The sequence below is a fragment of the Hydractinia symbiolongicarpus genome, chromosome 14, assembly GCF_029227915.1.
Source record: "Hydractinia symbiolongicarpus strain clone_291-10 chromosome 14, HSymV2.1, whole genome shotgun sequence".
Lineage (NCBI taxonomy): Eukaryota > Metazoa > Cnidaria > Hydrozoa > Anthoathecata > Hydractiniidae > Hydractinia > Hydractinia symbiolongicarpus.
Genome location: NC_079888.1, coordinates 16,957,744 through 16,973,927, shown reverse-complemented (window position 1 = coordinate 16,973,927; position 16,184 = coordinate 16,957,744). Strand labels below are relative to the sequence as shown.

The window sequence follows — 16,184 nt, the reverse complement described above, 5'->3', positions numbered from 1 at the left end:
TTTTTTGCAGCAATTACTTTCTACTAACCAATCTCTCTGCACAAGAACACTTGATCAAAGAAAAAGCGAAGCCAAATAGGTCATCAATTAAATATTGACAAAACTTTTAGACTCTTACTCAACATGTTGTTTTGGCTTACTGCACTCGACTGTTAACATATCCATCATGTTACCGAATGATTACTAGATGTGTAACCATTTTCTTGGGTTAAATCGCTGCAATTCCTATCATGTTTATATAGCCGTGCCGCTGTGGCGCAATGGACTAGCGCGTTGGACTTCTAATTCAAAGGTTGTGGGTTCGACTCCCATCAGCGGTGAATTTTGCTAGTTTCTTACCAATGCTATTTAACAAAGGTGCTGCGCAAACAAACCGAATTCAATGTGTTTAATCAAAACCAAGTTCATTTAATGGGACGCCAAGATTAATAACGCCGAACAAAGTAGAATTTAATGGAATTTCCGTAGTCATTTAAGGCATTCCATATGCTGATTCCCAAAAGGTTTTTTTGCAGCAATTACTTTCTACTAACCAATCTCTCTGCACAAGAACACTTGATCAAAGAAAAAGCGAAGCCAAATAGGTCATCAATTAAATATTGACAAAGCATTTAGACTCTTACTCAACATGTTGTTTTGGCTTACTGCACTCGACTGTTAACATATCCATCATGTTACCGAATGATTACTAGATGTGTAACCATTTTCTTGGGTTAAATCGCTGCAATGCCTATCATGTTTATATAGCCGTGCCGCTGTGGCGCAATGGACTAGCGCGTTGGACTTCTAATTCAAAGGTTGTGGGTTCGACTCCCATCAGCGGTGATTTTTGCTAGTTTCTTACCAATGCTATTTAACAAAGGTGCTGCGCAAACAAACCGAATTCAATGTGGTTAATCAAAACCAAGTTCATTTAATGGGATGCCAAGATTAATAACGCCGAACAAAATAGAAATTATTGGAACATCCGTAGTCATGTAAGGCATTTGATATGCTGATTCACTAAAAGATTTTTTTGCAGCAATTACTTTCTACTAACCACTCTCTCTGCACAAGAACACTTGATCAAAAAAAAGCAAAACAAAATGTGTCATCAATTTAATATTGAAAAAGTATTTAGATATTTACTCTACATATTGTTTTGGCTTACTGCACTCGACTGTTAACATATCCATCATGTTACCGAATGATTACTAGATGTGTAACCATTTTCTTGGGTTAAATCGCTGCAATGCCTATCATGTTTATATAGCCGTGCCGCTGTGGCGCAATGGACTAGCGCGTTGGACTTCTAATTCAAAGGTTGTGGGTTCGACTCCCATCAGCGGTGATTTATGCTAGATTTTTACCCTTGCTATTGCACAGAGATGCTTAGCAAACAAACGTGTTCAATGCGTTAAATCCAAACCAAATTCATACAATGGGAAGCCAAGAGTAATAACGCAGAACATAATAGAAATTATTGGAACATCCGTAGTCATGTAAGGCATTTGATATGCTGATTCACTAAAAGATTTTTTTGCAGCAATTACTTTCTACTAACCACTCTCTCTGCACAAGAACACTTGATCAAAAAAAAGCAAAACAAAATGTGTCATCAATTTAATATTGACAAAGTATTTAGATATTTACTCTACATATTGTTTTGGCTTACTGCACTCGACTGTTAACATATTCATCATGTTAACGAATGATTACTAGATGTGCAAACATTTTCTTGGGTTAAATTGCTCCAATGCCTATCAAATATCAATAACCGTGCCGCTGTGGCGCAATGGACTAGCGCGTTGGACTTCTAATTCAAAGGTTGTGGGTTCGACTCCCATCAGCGGTGATTTTTGCTAATTTCTTACCAATGCTATTTAACAAAGGTGCTGCGCAAACAAACCGTATTCAATGTGTTTAATCAAAACCAAGTCCATTTACTGGGACGCCAAGATTAATAACGCAGAACAAAGTAGAATTTAATGGAATTTCCGTAGTCACTTAAGGCATTCCATATGCTGATTCACTAGAAGTTTTTTTCATTTGCAGTAATTACTTTCTAGCAGCTACTCTCTCTGCACAAGGGCACTTGATCAAAGAAAAAGCAAAACAAAATAGGTCATCAATTTAATATTGACAAAGTATTCAGATATGTACTCTACATATTGTTTTGGCTTACTGCACTCGACTGTTAACATATTCATCATGTTAACAAATGATTACTAGATGTGCAAACATTTTCTTGGGTTAAATTGCTCCAATGCCTATCAAATGTCAATAACCGTGCCGCTGTGGCGCAATGGACTAGCGCGTTGGACTTCTAATTCAAAGGTTGTGTGTTCGACTCCCATCAGCGGTGATTTTTGCTAGTTTCTTACCAATGCTATTTAACAAAGGTGCTGCGCAAACAAACCGTATTCAATGTGATTAATCAAAACCAAATTCATTTAATGGGACGCCAAGATTATTAACGCTGAACAAAGTAGATATTAATGGAATTTCCGTAGTCATATAATGCATTTCATATGCTGATTGACTAGAAGTTTTTCTTATTTGCAGTAATTACTTTCTAGTAGGTACTCTCTCTGCGCAAGGGCACTTGATCAAAGAAGAAGCAAAACAAAATAGGTCATCAATTTAATATTGACAAAGTATTTAGATATTTACTCTACATATTGTTTTGGCTTACTGCACTCGACTGTTAACATATTCATCATGTTAACAAATGATTACTAGATGTGCAAACATTTTCTTGGGTTAAATTGCTTCAATGCCTATCAAATATCAATAACCGTGCCGCTGTGGCGCAATGGACTAGCGCGTTGGACTTCTAATTCAAAGGTTGTGGGTTTGACTCCCATCAGCGGTGATTTTTGCTAATTTCTTACCAATGCTATTTAACAAAGGTGCTGCGCAAACAAACCGTATTCAATGTGTTTAATCAAAACCAAGTCCATTTACTGGGACGCCAAGATTAATAACGCAGAACAAAGTAGAATTTAATGGAATTTCCGTAGTCACTTAAGGCAATCCATATGCTGATTCACTAGAAGTTTTTTTCATTTGCAGTAATTACTTTCTAGCAGCTACTCTCTCTGCACAAGGGCACTTGATCAAAGAAAAAGCAAAACAAAATAGGTCATCCATTTAATATTGACAAAGTATTTAGATATTTACTCTACATATTGTTTTGGCTTACTGCACTCGACTGTTAACATATTCATCATGTTAACAAATGATTACTAGATGTGCAAACATTTTCTTGGGTTAAATTGCTCCAATGCCTATCAAATGTCAATAACCGTGCCGCTGTGGCGCAATGGACTAGCGCGTTGGACTTCTAATTCAAAGGTTGTGTGTTCGACTCCCATCAGCGGTGATTTTTGCTAGTTTCTTACCAATGCTATTTAACAAAGGTGCTGCGCAAACAAACAGTATTCAATGTGTTTAATCAAAACCAAATTCATTTAATGGGACGCCAAGATTATTAACGCTGAACAAAGTAGATATTAATGGAATTTCCGTAGTCATATAAGGCATTTCATATGCTGATTCACTAGAAGTTTTTCTTATTTGCAGTAATTACTTTCTAGTGGCTACTCTCTCTGCGCAAGGGCACTTGATCAAAGAAGAAGCAAAACAAAATAGGTCATCAATTTAATATTGACAAAGTATTTAGATATTTACTCTACATATTGTTTTGGCTTACTGCACTCGACTGTTAACATATTCATCATGTTAACAAATGATTACTAGATGTGCAAACATTTTCTTGGGTTAAATTGCTCCAATGCCTATCAAATGTCAGTAACCGTGCCGCTGTGGCGCAATGGACTAGCGCGTTGGACTTCTAATTCAAAGGTTGTGTGTTTGACTCCAATCAGCGGTGATTTTTGCTAGTTTCTTACCAATGCTATTTAACAAAGGTGCTGCGCAAACAAACCGAATTCAATGAGTTTAATCAAAACCAAGTTCATTTAATGGGACGCCAAGATTAATAACGCCGAACAAAGTAGAATTTAATGGAATTTCCGTAGTCATTTAAGGCATTCCATATGCTGATTCACAAAAAGATTTTTTTGCAGCAATTACTTTCTACTAACCAATCTCTCTGCACAAGAACACTTGATCAAAGAAAAAGGGAAGCCAAATAGGTCATCAATTAAATATTGACAAAGCATTTAGACTCTTACTCAACATGTTGTTTTGGCTTACTGCACTCGACTGTTAACATATCCATCATGTTACCGAATGATTACTAGATGTGTAACCATTTTCTTGGGTTAAATCGCTGCAATGCCTATCATGTTTATATAGCCGTGCCGCTGTGGCGCAATGGACTAGCGCGTTGGACTTCTAATTCAAAGGTTGTGGGTTCGACTCCCATCAGCGGTTATTTTTGCTAGTTTCTTACCAATGCTATTTAACAAAGGTGCTGCGCAAACAAACCGAATTCAATGTGTTTAATCAAAACCAAGTTCATTTAATGGGACGCCAAGATTAATAACGCCGAACAAAGTAGAATTTAATGGAATTTCCGTAGTCATTTAAGGCATTCCATATGCTGATTCACTAAAAGATTTTTTTGCAGCAATTACTTTCTACTAACCACTCTCTCTGCACAAGAACACTTGATCAAAGAAAAAGCAAAGCCAAATAGGTCATCAATCTATTATTGACAAAGCATTTAGATTTTTACTCTACATATTGCTTTGGCTTGCTGCACTCGACTGTTAGCATATCCATCCTGTTAACGAATGATTACTAGATGTGCAAATATTTTGTTGGGTTAAATTGTTCCAATGCCTATCAAATATCAGTAACCGTGCCGCTGTGGCGCAATGGACTAGCGCGTTGGACTTCTAATTCAAAGGTTGTGGGTTCGACTCCCATCAGCGGTGATTTATGCTAGATTTTTACCCTTGCTATTGCACAGAGATGCTTAGCAAACAAACGTGTTCAATGCGTTAAATCCAAACCAAATTCATACAATGGGAAGCCAAGAGTAATAACGCAGAACATAATAGAAATTATTGGAACATCCGTAGTCATGTAAGGCATTTGATATGCTGATTCACTAAAAGATTTTTTTGCAGCAATTACTTTCTACTAACCACTCTCTCTGCACAAGAACACTTGATCAAAGAAAAAGCAAAACAAAATGTGTCATCAATTTAATATTGACAAAGTATTTAGATATTTACTCTACATATTGTTTTGGCTTACTGCACTCGACTGTTAACATATTCATCATGTTAACGAATGATTACTAGATGTGCAAACATTTTCTTGGGTTAAATTGCTCCAATGCCTATCAAATATCAATAACCGTGCCGCTGTGGCGCAATGGACTAGCGCGTTGGACTTCTAATTCAAAGGTTGTGGGTTCGACATCCAATAGCGGTGATTTTTGCTAATTTCTTACCAATGCTATTTAACAAAGGTGCTGCGCAAACAAACCGTATTCAATGTGTTTAATCAAAACCAAGTCCATTTACTGGGACGCCAAGATTAATAACGCAGAACAAAGTAGAATTTAATGGAATTTCCGTAGTCACTTAAGGCATTCCATATGCTGATTCACTAGAAGTTTTTTTCATTTGCAGTAATTACTTTCTAGCAGCTACTCTCTCTGCACAAGGGCACTTGATCAAAGAAAAAGCAAAACAAAATAGGTCATCAATTTAATATTGACAAAGTATTTAGATATTTACTCTACATATTGTTTTGGCTTACTGCACTCGACTGTTAACATATTCATCATGTTAACAAATGATTACTAGATGTGCAAACATTTTCTTGGGTTAAATTGCTCCAATGCCTTTCAAATGTCAATAACCGTGCCGCTGTGGCGCAATGGACTAGCGCGTTGGACTTCTAATTCAAAGGTTGTGTGTTCGACTCCCATCAGCGGTGATTTTTGCTAGTTTCTTACCAATGCTATTTAACAAAGGTGCTGCACAAACAAACCGTATTCAATGTGTTTAATCAAAACCAAATTCATTTAATGGGACGCCAAGATTATTAACGCTGAACAAAGTAGATATTAATGGAATTTCCGTAGTCATATAAGGCATTTCATATGCTGATTCACTAGAAGTTTTTTTATTTGCAGTAATTACTTTCTAGTAGCTACTCTCTCTGCGCAAGGGCACTTGATCAAAGAAGAAGCAAAACAAAATAGGTCATCAATTTAATATTGACAAAGTATTTATATACTTACTCTACATATTGTTTTGGCTTACTGCACTCGACTGTTAACATATTCATCATGTTAACAAATGATTACTAGATGTGCAAACATTTTCTTGGGTTAAATTGCTCCAATGCCTATCAAATGTCAATAAACGTGCCGCTGTGGCGCAATGAACTAGCGCGTTGGACTTCTAATTCAAAGGTTGTGTGTTCGACTCCCATCAGCGGTGATTTTTGCTAGTTTCTTACCAATGCTATTTAACAAAGGTGCTGCAAAAACAAACCGAATTCAATGCGTTTAATCAAAACCTAGTTCATTTAATGGGACGCCAAGATTAATAACGCCGAACAAAGTAGAACTTAATGGAGTTTCCGTAGTCATTTAAGACATTCCATATGCTGATCACTAAAAGGTTTTTTTGCAGCAATTACTTTCTACTAACCACTCTCTCTGCACAAGAACACTTGATCAAAGGAAAAGCAAAGCCAAATAGGTCATCAATCTATTATTGACAAAGCATTTAGATTTTTTCTCTACATATTGTTTTGGCTTGCTGCACTCGACTGTTAACATATCCATCCTGTTAACGAATGATTACTAGATGTGCAAACATTTTCTTTTTTTTTAATTGCTGCAATGCCTATCATATTTATATAGCCGTGCCGCTGTGGCGCAATGGACTAGCGCGTTGGACTTCTAATTCAAAGGTTGTGGGTTCGACTCCCATCAGCCGTGATTTTTGCTAGTTTCTTACCAATGCTATTTAACAAAGGTGCTGCGCAAACAAACCGAATTCAATGCGTTTAATCAAAACCAAGTTCATTTAATGGGACGCCAAGATTAATAACGCCGAACAAAGTAGAATTTAATGGAATTTCCGTAGTCATTTAAGGCATTTCATATGCTGATTCACTAAGAGATTTTTTTGCAGCAATTACTTTCTACTAACCACTCTCTCTGCACAAGAACACTTGATCAAAAAAAAAACAAAGCCAAATAGGTCATCAATTAAATATTGACAAAGCATTTAGACTTTTACTCAAAATGTTGTTTTGGCTTACTGCACTCGACTGTTAACATATCCATTATGTTATTGAGTGATTACTAGATGTGTAACCATTTTCTTGGGTTAAATCGCTGCAATGCCTATCATATTTATATAGCCGTGCCGCTGTGGGGCAATGGACTAGCGCGTTGGACTTCTAATTCAAAGGTTGTGGGTTCGACTCCCATCAGCGCTGATTTTTGCTAGTTTCTTACCAATGCTATTCAACAAAGGTGCTGCGCAAACAACCTGAATTCAATGTGTTTAATCAAAACCAAGTTCATTTATTGGGACGCCAAGATTAATAACGCCGAACAAAATAGAATTTAATGGAATTTCCGTAGTCATTTAAGGCATTCCATATGCTGATTCACTAAAGATTTTTTGCAGTAATTACTTTCTACTAACCACTCTCTCTGCACAAGAACACTTGATCAAAGAAAAAGCAAAGCCAAATAGGTCATCAATCTATTATTGACAAAGCATTTAGATTTTTACTCTACATATTGTTTTGGCTTGCTGCACTCGACTTTTAACATATCCATCCTGTTAACGAATGATTACTAGATGTGCAAACATTTTGTTGGGTTAAATTGCTCCAATGCCTATCAAATATCAGTAACCGTGCCGCTGTGGCGCAATGGACTAGCGCGTTGGACTTCTAATTCAAAGGTTGTGGGTTCGACTCCCATCAGCGGTGATTTATGCTAGATTTTTACCCTTGCTATTGCACAGAGATGCTTAGCAAACAAACGTGTTCAATGCGTTAAATCCAAACCAATTTCATTTAATGGGAAGCCAAGAGTAATAACGCAGAACATAATAGAAATTAATGGCACATCCGTAGTCATGTAAGGCAATCGATATGCTGATTCACTAAAAGATTTTTTTGCAGCAATTACTTTCTACTAACCACTCTCTCTGCACAAGAACACTTGATCAAAGAAAAAGCAAAGACAAATAGGTCATCAATCTATTATTGACAAAGCATTTAGATTTTTACTCTACATATTGTTTTGGCTTGCTGCACTCGACTGTTAACATATCCATCCTGTTAACAAATGATTACTAGATGTGCAAACATTTTCTTTTGTTTTAATTGCTGCAATGCCTATCATATTTATATAGCCGTGCTGCTGTGGCGCACCGGACTAGCGCGTTGGACTTCTAATTCAAAGGTTGTGGGTTCGACTCCCATCAGCGGTGATTTTTGCTAGTTTCTTACCAATGCTATTTAACAAAGGTGCTGCGCAAACAAACCGAATTCAATGCGTTTAATCAAAACCAAGTTCATTTAATGGGACGCCAAGATTAATAACGCCGAACAAAGTAGAATTTAATGGAATTTCCGTAGTCATTTAAGGCATTTCATATGCTGATTCACTAAGAGATTTTTTTGCAGCAATTACTTTCTACTAACCACTCTTTCTGCACAAGAACACTTGATCAAAGAAAAAGCAAAGCCAAATAGGTCATCAATCTATTATTGACAAAGCATTTAGATTTTTACTCTACATATTGTTTTGGCTTGCTGCACTCGACTGTTAACATATCCATCATGTTATTGAGTGATTACTAGATGTGCAAACATTTTGTTGGGTTAAATTGCTCCAATGCCTATCAAATATCAGTTACCGTGCCGCTGTGGCGCAATGGACTAGCGCGTTGGACTTCTAATTCAAAGGTTGTGGGTTCGACTCCCATCAGCGGTGATTTATGCTAGATTTTTACCCTTGCTATTGCACAGAGATGCTTAGCAAACAAACGTGTTCAATGCGGTAAATCCAAACCAATTTCATTTAATGGGAAGCCAAGAGTAATAACGCAGAACATAATAGAAATTAATGGCTCATCCGTAGTCATGTAAGGCAATCGATATGCTGATTCACTAAAAGATTTTTTTGCAGCAATTACTTTCTACTAACCACTCTCTCTGCACAAGAACACTTGATCAAAGAAAAAGCAAAGACAAATAGGTCATCAATCTATTATTGACAAAGCATTTAGACTTTTACTGTACATATTGTTTTGGCTTGCTGCACTCGACTGTTAACATATCCATCCTGTTAACGAATGATTACTAGACGTGCAAACATTTTCTTTTGTTTTAATTGCTGCAATGCCTATCATATTAATGTAGCCGTGCCGCTGTGGCGCAATGGACCAGCGCGTTGGACTTCTAATTCAAAGGTTGTGGGTGCGACTCCCATCAGCGGTGATTTTTGCTAGTTTCTTACCAATGCTATTTAACAAAGGTGCTGCGCAAACAAACCGAATTCAATGTGTTTAATCAAAACCAAGTTCATTTATTGGGACGCCAAGATTAATAACGCCGAACAAAATAGAATTTAATGGAATTTCCGTAGTCATTTAAGGCATTCCATATGCTGATTCACTAAAGATTTTTTTGCAGTAATTACTTTCTACTAACCACTCTCTCTGCACAAGAACACTTGATCAAAGAAAAAGCAAAGCCAAATAGGTCATCAATCTATTATTGACAAAGCATTTAGATTTTTACTCTACATATTGTTTTGGCTTGCTGCACTCGACTTTTAACATATCCATCCTGTTAACGAATGATTACTAGATGTGCAAACATTTTGTTGGGTTAAATTGCTCCAATGCCTATCAAATATCAGTAACCGTGCCGCTGTGGCGCAATGGACTAGCGCGTTGGACTTCTAATTCAAAGGTTGTGGGTTCGACTCCCATCAGCGGTGATTTATGCTAGATTTTTACCCTTGCTATTGCACAGAGATGCTTAGCAAACAAACGTGTTCAATGCGTTAAATCCAAACCAATTTCATTTAATGGGAAGCCAAGAGTAATAACGCAGAACATAATAGAAATTAATGGCACATCCGTAGTCATGTAAGGCAATCGATATGCTGATTCACTAAAAGATTTTTTTGCAGCAATTACTTTCTACTAACCACTCTCTCTGCACAAGAACACTTGATCAAAGAAAAAGCAAAGACAAATAGGTCATCAATCTATTATTGACAAAGCATTTAGATTTTTACTCTACATATTGTTTTGGCTTGCTGCACTCGACTGTTAACATATCCATCCTGTTAACAAATGATTACTAGATGTGCAAACATTTTCTTTTGTTTTAATTGCTGCAATGCCTATCATATTTATATAGCCGTGCTGCTGTGGCGCACCGGACTAGCGCGTTGGACTTCTAATTCAAAGGTTGTGGGTTCGACTCCCATCAGCGGTGATTTTTGCTAGTTTCTTACCAATGCTATTTAACAAAGGTGCTGCGCAAACAAACCGAATTCAATGCGTTTAATCAAAACCAAGTTCATTTAATGGGACGCCAAGATTAATAACGCCGAACAAAGTAGAATTTAATGGAATTTCCGTAGTCATTTAAGGCATTTCATATGCTGATTCACTAAGAGATTTTTTTGCAGCAATTACTTTCTACTAACCACTCTTTCTGCACAAGAACACTTGATCAAAGAAAAAGCAAAGCCAAATAGGTCATCAATCTATTATTGACAAAGCATTTAGATTTTTACTCTACATATTGTTTTGGCTTGCTGCACTCGACTGTTAACATATCCATCATGTTATTGAGTGATTACTAGATGTGCAAACATTTTGTTGGGTTAAATTGCTCCAATGCCTATCAAATATCAGTTACCGTGCCGCTGTGGCGCAATGGACTAGCGCGTTGGACTTCTAATTCAAAGGTTGTGGGTTCGACTCCCATCAGCGGTGATTTATGCTAGATTTTTACCCTTGCTATTGCACAGAGATGCTTAGCAAACAAACGTGTTCAATGCGTTAAATCCAAACCAATTTCATTTAATGGGAAGCCAAGAGTAATAACGCAGAACATAATAGAAATTAATGGCTCATCCGTAGTCATGTAAGGCAATCGATATGCTGATTCACTAAAAGATTTTTTTGCAGCAATTACTTTCTACTAACCACTCTCTCTGCACAAGAACACTTGATCAAAGAAAAAGCAAAGACAAATAGGTCATCAATCTATTATTGACAAAGCATTTAGACTTTTACTGTACATATTGTTTTGGCTTGCTGCACTCGACTGTTAACATATCCATCCTGTTAACGAATGATTACTAGACGTGCAAACATTTTCTTTTGTTTTAATTGCTGCAATGCCTATCATATTTATGTAGCCGTGCCGCTGTGGCGCAATGGACCAGCGCGTTGGACTTCTAATTCAAAGGTTGTGGGTGCGACTCCCATCAGCGGTGATTTTTGCTAGTTTCTTACCAATGCTATTTAACAAAGGTGCTGCGCAAACAAACCGAATTCAATGTGTTTAATCAAAACCAAGTTCATTTAATGGGACGCCAAGATTAATAACGCCGAACAAAATAGAATTTAATGGAATTTCCGTAGTCATTTAAGGCATTCCATATGCTGATTCACTAAAAGATTTTTTTGCAGTAATTACTTTCTACTAACCACTCTCTCTGCACAAGAACACTTGATCAAAGAAAAAGCAAAGCCAAATAGGTCATCAATCTATTATTGACAAAGCATTTAGATTTTTACTCTACATATTGTTTTGGCTTGCTGCACTCGACTTTTAACATATCCATCCTGTTAACGAATGATTACTAGATGTGCAAACATTTTGTTGGGTTAGATTGCTCCAATGCCTATCAAATATCAGTAACCGTGCCGCTGTGGCGCAATGGACTAGCGCGTTGGACTTCTAATTCAAATGTTGTGGGTTCGACTCCCATCAGCGGTGATTTATGCTAGATTTTTACCCTTGCTATTGCACAGAGATGCTTAGCAAACAAACGTGTTCAATGCGTAAAATCCAAACCAATTTCATTTAATGGGAAGCCAAGAGTAATAACGCAGAACATAATAGAAATTAATGGCACATCCGTTGTCATGTAAGGCAATCGATATGTTGATTCACTAAAAGATTTTTTTGCAGCAATTACTTTCTACTAACCACTCTCTCTGCACAAGAACACTTGATCAAAGAAAAAGCAAAGACAAATAGGTCATCAATCTATTATTGACAAAGCATTTAGATTTTTACTCTACATATTGTTTTGGCTTGCTGCACTCGACTGTTAACATATCCATCATGTTATTGAGTGATTACTAGATGTGCAAACATTTTGTTGGGTTAAATTGCTCCAATGCCTATCAAATATCAGTTACCGTGCCGCTGTGGCGCAATGGACTAGCGCGTTGGACTTCTAATTCAAAGGTTGTGGGTTCGACTCCCATCAGCGGTGATTTATGCTAGATTTTTACCCTTGCTATTGCACAGAGATGCTTAGCAAACAAACGTGTTCAATGCGTTAAATCCAAACCAATTTCATTTAATGGGAAGCCAAGAGTAATAACGCAGAACATAATAGAAATTAATGGCACATCCGTAGTCATGTAAGGCAATCGATATGCTGATTCACTAAAAGATTTTTTTGCAGCAATTACTTTCTACTAACCACTCTCTCTGCACAAGAACACTTGATCAAAGAAAAAGCAAAGACAAATAGGTCATCTATCTATTATTGACAAAGCATTTAGACTTTTACTGTACATATTGTTTTGGCTTGCTGCACTCGACTGTTAACATATCCATCCTGTTAACGAATGATTACTAGACGTGCAAACATTTTCTTTTGTTTTAATTGCTGCAATGCCTATCATATTTATGTAGCCGTGCCGCTGTGGCGCAATGGACCAGCGCGTTGGACTTCTAATTCAAAGGTTGTGGGTGCGACTCCCATCAGCGGTGATTTTTGCTAGTTTCTTACCAATGCTATTTAACAAAGGTGCTGCGCAAACAAACCGAATTCAATGTGTTTAATCAAAACCAAGTTCATTTAATGGGACGCCAAGATTAATAACGCCGAACAAAATAGAATTTAATGGAATTTCCGTAGTCATTTAAGGCATTCCATATGCTGATTCACTAAAAGATTTTTTTGCAGCAATTACTTTCTACTAACCACTCTCTCTGCACAAGAACACTTGATCAAAGAAAAAGCAAAGACAAATAGGTCATCAATCTATTATTGACAAAGCATTTAGATTTTTACTCTACATATTGTTTTGGCTTGCTGCACTCGACTGTTAACATATCCATCATGTTATTGAGTGATTACTAGATGTGCAAACATTTTGTTGGGTTAAATTGCTCCAATGCCTATCAAATATCAGTTACCGTGCCGCTGTGGCGCAATGGACTAGCGCGTTGGACTTCTAATTCAAAGGTTGTGGGTTCGACTCCCATCAGCGGTGATTTATGCTAGATTTTTACCCTTGCTATTGCACAGAGATGCTTAGCAAACAAACGTGTTCAATGCGTTAAATCCAAACCAATTTCATTTAATGGGAAGCCAAGAGTAATAACGCAGAACATAATAGAAATTAATGGCACATCCGTAGTCATGTAAGGCAATCGATATGCTGATTCACTAAAAGATTTTTTTGCAGCAATTACTTTCTACTAACCACTCTCTCTGCACAAGAACACTTGATCAAAGAAAAAGCAAAGACAAATAGGTCATCTATCTATTATTGACAAAGCATTTAGACTTTTACTGTACATATTGTTTTGGCTTGCTGCACTCGACTGTTAACATATCCATCCTGTTAACGAATGATTACTAGACGTGCAAACATTTTCTTTTGTTTTAATTGCTGCAATGCCTATCATATTTATGTAGCCGTGCCGCTGTGGCGCAATGGACCAGCGCGTTGGACTTCTAATTCAAAGGTTGTGGGTGCGACTCCCATCAGCGGTGATTTTTGCTAGTTTCTTACCAATGCTATTTAACAAAGGTGCTGCGCAAACAAACCGAATTCAATGTGTTTAATCAAAACCAAGTTCATTTAATGGGACGCCAAGATTAATAACGCCGAACAAAATAGAATTTAATGGAATTTCCGTAGTCATTTAAGGCATTCCATATGCTGATTCACTAAAAGATTTTTTTGCAGTAATTACTTTCTACTAACCACTCTCTCTGCACAAGAACACTTGATCAAAGAAAAAGCAAAGCCAAATAGGTCATCAATCTATTATTGACAAAGCATTTAGATTTTTACTCTACATATTGTTTTGGCTTGCTGCACTCGACTTTTAACATATCCATCATGTTAACGAATGATTACTAGATGTGCAAACATTTTGTTGGGTTAGATTGCTCCAATGCCTATCAAATATCAGTAACCGTGCCGCTGTGGCGCAATGGACTAGCGCGTTGGACTTCTAATTCAAAGGTTGTGGGTTCGACTCCCATCAGCGGTGATTTATGCTAGATTTTTACCCTTGCTATTGCACAGAGATGCTTAGCAAACAAACGTGTTCAATGCGTTAAATCCAAACCAATTTCATTTAATGGGAAGCCAAGAGTAATAACGCAGAACATAATAGAAATTAATGGCACATCCGTTGTCATGTAAGGCAATCGATATGTTGATTCACTAAAAGATTTTTTTGCAGCAATTACTTTCTACTAACCACTCTCTCTGCACAAGAACACTTGATCAAAGAAAAAGCAAAGACAAATAGGTCATCAATCTATTATTGACAAAGCATTTAGATTTTTACTCTACATATTGTTTTGGCTTGCTGCACTCGACTGTTAACATATCCATCCTGTTAACGAATGATTACTAGATGTGCAAACATTTTCTTTTGTTTTAATTGCTGCAATGCCTATCATATTTATATAGCCGTGCCGCTGTGGCGCAATGGACTAGCGCGTTGGACTTCTAATTCAAAGGTTGTGGGTTCGACTCCCATCAGCGGTGATTTTTGCTAGTTTCTTACCAATGCTATTTAACAAAGGTGCTGCGCAAACAAACCGAATTCAATGCGTTTAATCAAAACCAAGTTCATTTAATGGGACGCCAAGATTAATAACGCCGAACAATGTAGAATTTAATGGAATTTCCGTAGTCATTTAAGGCATTTCATATGCTGATTCACTAAGAGATTTTTTTGCAGCAATTACTTTCTACTAACCACTCTCTCTGCACAAGAACACTTGATCAAAGAAAAAGCAAAGCCAAATAGGTCATCAATTAAATATTGAAAAAGCATTTAGACTTTTACTAAACACATTGTTTTGGCTTACTTCACTCGACTGTTAACATATCCATCATGTTACCGAATGGTTACTAGATGTGTAACCATTTTTTTGGGTTAAATCGCTGCAATGCCTATCATATTTATATAGCCGTGCCGCTGTGGCGCAATGGACTAGCGCGTTGGACTTCTAATTCAAAGGTTGTGGGTTCGACTCCCATCAGCGGTGATTTTTGCTAGTTTCTTACCAATGCTATTTAACAAAGGTGCTGCGCAAACAAACCCAATTCAATGTGTTTAATCAAAACCAAGTTCATTTAATGGGACGCCAAGATTAATAACGCCGAACAAAATAAAATTTAATGGAATTTCCGTAGTCATTTAAGGGATTCCATATGCACTAACCACTCTCTCTGCACAAGAACACTTGATCAAAGAAAAAGCAAAGCCAAATAGGTCATCAATTAAATATTGAAAAAGCATTTAGACTTTTACTCAACACATTGTTTTGGCTTACTTCACTCGACTGTTAACATATCCATCATGTTACCGAATGGTTACTAGATGTGTAACCATTTTCTTGGGTTAAATCGCTGCAATGCCTATCATATTTATATAGCCGTGCCGCTGTGGCGCAATGGACTAGCGCGTTGGACTTCTAATTCAAAGGTTGTGGGTTCGACTCCCATCAGCGGTGATTTATGCTAGATTTTTACCCTTGCTATTGCACAGAGATGCTTAGCAAACAAACGTGTTCAATGCGTTAAATCCAAACCAATTTCATTTAATGGGAAGCCAAGAGTAATAACGCAGAACATAATAGAAATTAATGGCACATCGGTAGTCATGTAAGGCAATCGATATGCTGATTCACTAAAAGATTTTTTTGCAGCAATTAC

The 16,184-nt window shown here is 37.1% G+C and overlaps 28 non-coding genes across 28 annotated transcripts; all 28 read left to right on the top strand.

Annotated features, from left to right (window-relative positions):
• Nucleotides 1–246: 246 nt before the first annotated feature.
• Nucleotides 247–320, top strand: Trnar-ucu (transfer RNA arginine (anticodon UCU)). The gene has a single exon. It is a non-coding gene; the product is annotated as a tRNA-Arg (tRNA).
• Nucleotides 321–751: 431 nt separating this feature from the next.
• Nucleotides 752–825, top strand: Trnar-ucu (transfer RNA arginine (anticodon UCU)). The gene has a single exon. It is a non-coding gene; the product is annotated as a tRNA-Arg (tRNA).
• A 431-nt stretch (nucleotides 826–1,256) lies between these two features.
• On the top strand, nucleotides 1,257–1,330 carry Trnar-ucu (transfer RNA arginine (anticodon UCU)). The gene has a single exon. It is a non-coding gene; the product is annotated as a tRNA-Arg (tRNA).
• A 430-nt stretch (nucleotides 1,331–1,760) lies between these two features.
• Trnar-ucu (transfer RNA arginine (anticodon UCU)) lies at nucleotides 1,761–1,834 on the top strand. Its single transcript has one exon. It is a non-coding gene; the product is annotated as a tRNA-Arg (tRNA).
• A 436-nt stretch (nucleotides 1,835–2,270) lies between these two features.
• On the top strand, nucleotides 2,271–2,344 carry Trnar-ucu (transfer RNA arginine (anticodon UCU)). The gene has a single exon. It is a non-coding gene; the product is annotated as a tRNA-Arg (tRNA).
• A 436-nt stretch (nucleotides 2,345–2,780) lies between these two features.
• On the top strand, nucleotides 2,781–2,854 carry Trnar-ucu (transfer RNA arginine (anticodon UCU)). Its single transcript has one exon. It is a non-coding gene; the product is annotated as a tRNA-Arg (tRNA).
• Nucleotides 2,855–3,290: 436 nt separating this feature from the next.
• Trnar-ucu (transfer RNA arginine (anticodon UCU)) lies at nucleotides 3,291–3,364 on the top strand. The gene has a single exon. It is a non-coding gene; the product is annotated as a tRNA-Arg (tRNA).
• Nucleotides 3,365–4,306: 942 nt separating this feature from the next.
• Trnar-ucu (transfer RNA arginine (anticodon UCU)) lies at nucleotides 4,307–4,380 on the top strand. Its single transcript has one exon. It is a non-coding gene; the product is annotated as a tRNA-Arg (tRNA).
• Nucleotides 4,381–4,812: 432 nt separating this feature from the next.
• Nucleotides 4,813–4,886, top strand: Trnar-ucu (transfer RNA arginine (anticodon UCU)). The gene has a single exon. It is a non-coding gene; the product is annotated as a tRNA-Arg (tRNA).
• A 941-nt stretch (nucleotides 4,887–5,827) lies between these two features.
• Nucleotides 5,828–5,901, top strand: Trnar-ucu (transfer RNA arginine (anticodon UCU)). The gene has a single exon. It is a non-coding gene; the product is annotated as a tRNA-Arg (tRNA).
• Nucleotides 5,902–6,842: 941 nt separating this feature from the next.
• On the top strand, nucleotides 6,843–6,916 carry Trnar-ucu (transfer RNA arginine (anticodon UCU)). Its single transcript has one exon. It is a non-coding gene; the product is annotated as a tRNA-Arg (tRNA).
• Nucleotides 6,917–7,852: 936 nt separating this feature from the next.
• Nucleotides 7,853–7,926, top strand: Trnar-ucu (transfer RNA arginine (anticodon UCU)). The gene has a single exon. It is a non-coding gene; the product is annotated as a tRNA-Arg (tRNA).
• A 432-nt stretch (nucleotides 7,927–8,358) lies between these two features.
• Trnar-ucu (transfer RNA arginine (anticodon UCU)) lies at nucleotides 8,359–8,432 on the top strand. The gene has a single exon. It is a non-coding gene; the product is annotated as a tRNA-Arg (tRNA).
• A 432-nt stretch (nucleotides 8,433–8,864) lies between these two features.
• Nucleotides 8,865–8,938, top strand: Trnar-ucu (transfer RNA arginine (anticodon UCU)). The gene has a single exon. It is a non-coding gene; the product is annotated as a tRNA-Arg (tRNA).
• A 432-nt stretch (nucleotides 8,939–9,370) lies between these two features.
• On the top strand, nucleotides 9,371–9,444 carry Trnar-ucu (transfer RNA arginine (anticodon UCU)). The gene has a single exon. It is a non-coding gene; the product is annotated as a tRNA-Arg (tRNA).
• A 431-nt stretch (nucleotides 9,445–9,875) lies between these two features.
• On the top strand, nucleotides 9,876–9,949 carry Trnar-ucu (transfer RNA arginine (anticodon UCU)). The gene has a single exon. It is a non-coding gene; the product is annotated as a tRNA-Arg (tRNA).
• Nucleotides 9,950–10,381: 432 nt separating this feature from the next.
• On the top strand, nucleotides 10,382–10,455 carry Trnar-ucu (transfer RNA arginine (anticodon UCU)). Its single transcript has one exon. It is a non-coding gene; the product is annotated as a tRNA-Arg (tRNA).
• A 432-nt stretch (nucleotides 10,456–10,887) lies between these two features.
• Trnar-ucu (transfer RNA arginine (anticodon UCU)) lies at nucleotides 10,888–10,961 on the top strand. Its single transcript has one exon. It is a non-coding gene; the product is annotated as a tRNA-Arg (tRNA).
• Nucleotides 10,962–11,393: 432 nt separating this feature from the next.
• Trnar-ucu (transfer RNA arginine (anticodon UCU)) lies at nucleotides 11,394–11,467 on the top strand. The gene has a single exon. It is a non-coding gene; the product is annotated as a tRNA-Arg (tRNA).
• Nucleotides 11,468–11,899: 432 nt separating this feature from the next.
• Trnar-ucu (transfer RNA arginine (anticodon UCU)) lies at nucleotides 11,900–11,973 on the top strand. The gene has a single exon. It is a non-coding gene; the product is annotated as a tRNA-Arg (tRNA).
• Nucleotides 11,974–12,404: 431 nt separating this feature from the next.
• Trnar-ucu (transfer RNA arginine (anticodon UCU)) lies at nucleotides 12,405–12,478 on the top strand. Its single transcript has one exon. It is a non-coding gene; the product is annotated as a tRNA-Arg (tRNA).
• A 432-nt stretch (nucleotides 12,479–12,910) lies between these two features.
• Nucleotides 12,911–12,984, top strand: Trnar-ucu (transfer RNA arginine (anticodon UCU)). The gene has a single exon. It is a non-coding gene; the product is annotated as a tRNA-Arg (tRNA).
• A 432-nt stretch (nucleotides 12,985–13,416) lies between these two features.
• Nucleotides 13,417–13,490, top strand: Trnar-ucu (transfer RNA arginine (anticodon UCU)). Its single transcript has one exon. It is a non-coding gene; the product is annotated as a tRNA-Arg (tRNA).
• Nucleotides 13,491–13,922: 432 nt separating this feature from the next.
• Nucleotides 13,923–13,996, top strand: Trnar-ucu (transfer RNA arginine (anticodon UCU)). The gene has a single exon. It is a non-coding gene; the product is annotated as a tRNA-Arg (tRNA).
• Nucleotides 13,997–14,428: 432 nt separating this feature from the next.
• On the top strand, nucleotides 14,429–14,502 carry Trnar-ucu (transfer RNA arginine (anticodon UCU)). Its single transcript has one exon. It is a non-coding gene; the product is annotated as a tRNA-Arg (tRNA).
• Nucleotides 14,503–14,934: 432 nt separating this feature from the next.
• Nucleotides 14,935–15,008, top strand: Trnar-ucu (transfer RNA arginine (anticodon UCU)). Its single transcript has one exon. It is a non-coding gene; the product is annotated as a tRNA-Arg (tRNA).
• A 432-nt stretch (nucleotides 15,009–15,440) lies between these two features.
• On the top strand, nucleotides 15,441–15,514 carry Trnar-ucu (transfer RNA arginine (anticodon UCU)). The gene has a single exon. It is a non-coding gene; the product is annotated as a tRNA-Arg (tRNA).
• Nucleotides 15,515–15,908: 394 nt separating this feature from the next.
• Nucleotides 15,909–15,982, top strand: Trnar-ucu (transfer RNA arginine (anticodon UCU)). Its single transcript has one exon. It is a non-coding gene; the product is annotated as a tRNA-Arg (tRNA).
• Nucleotides 15,983–16,184: the final 202 nt, after the last annotated feature.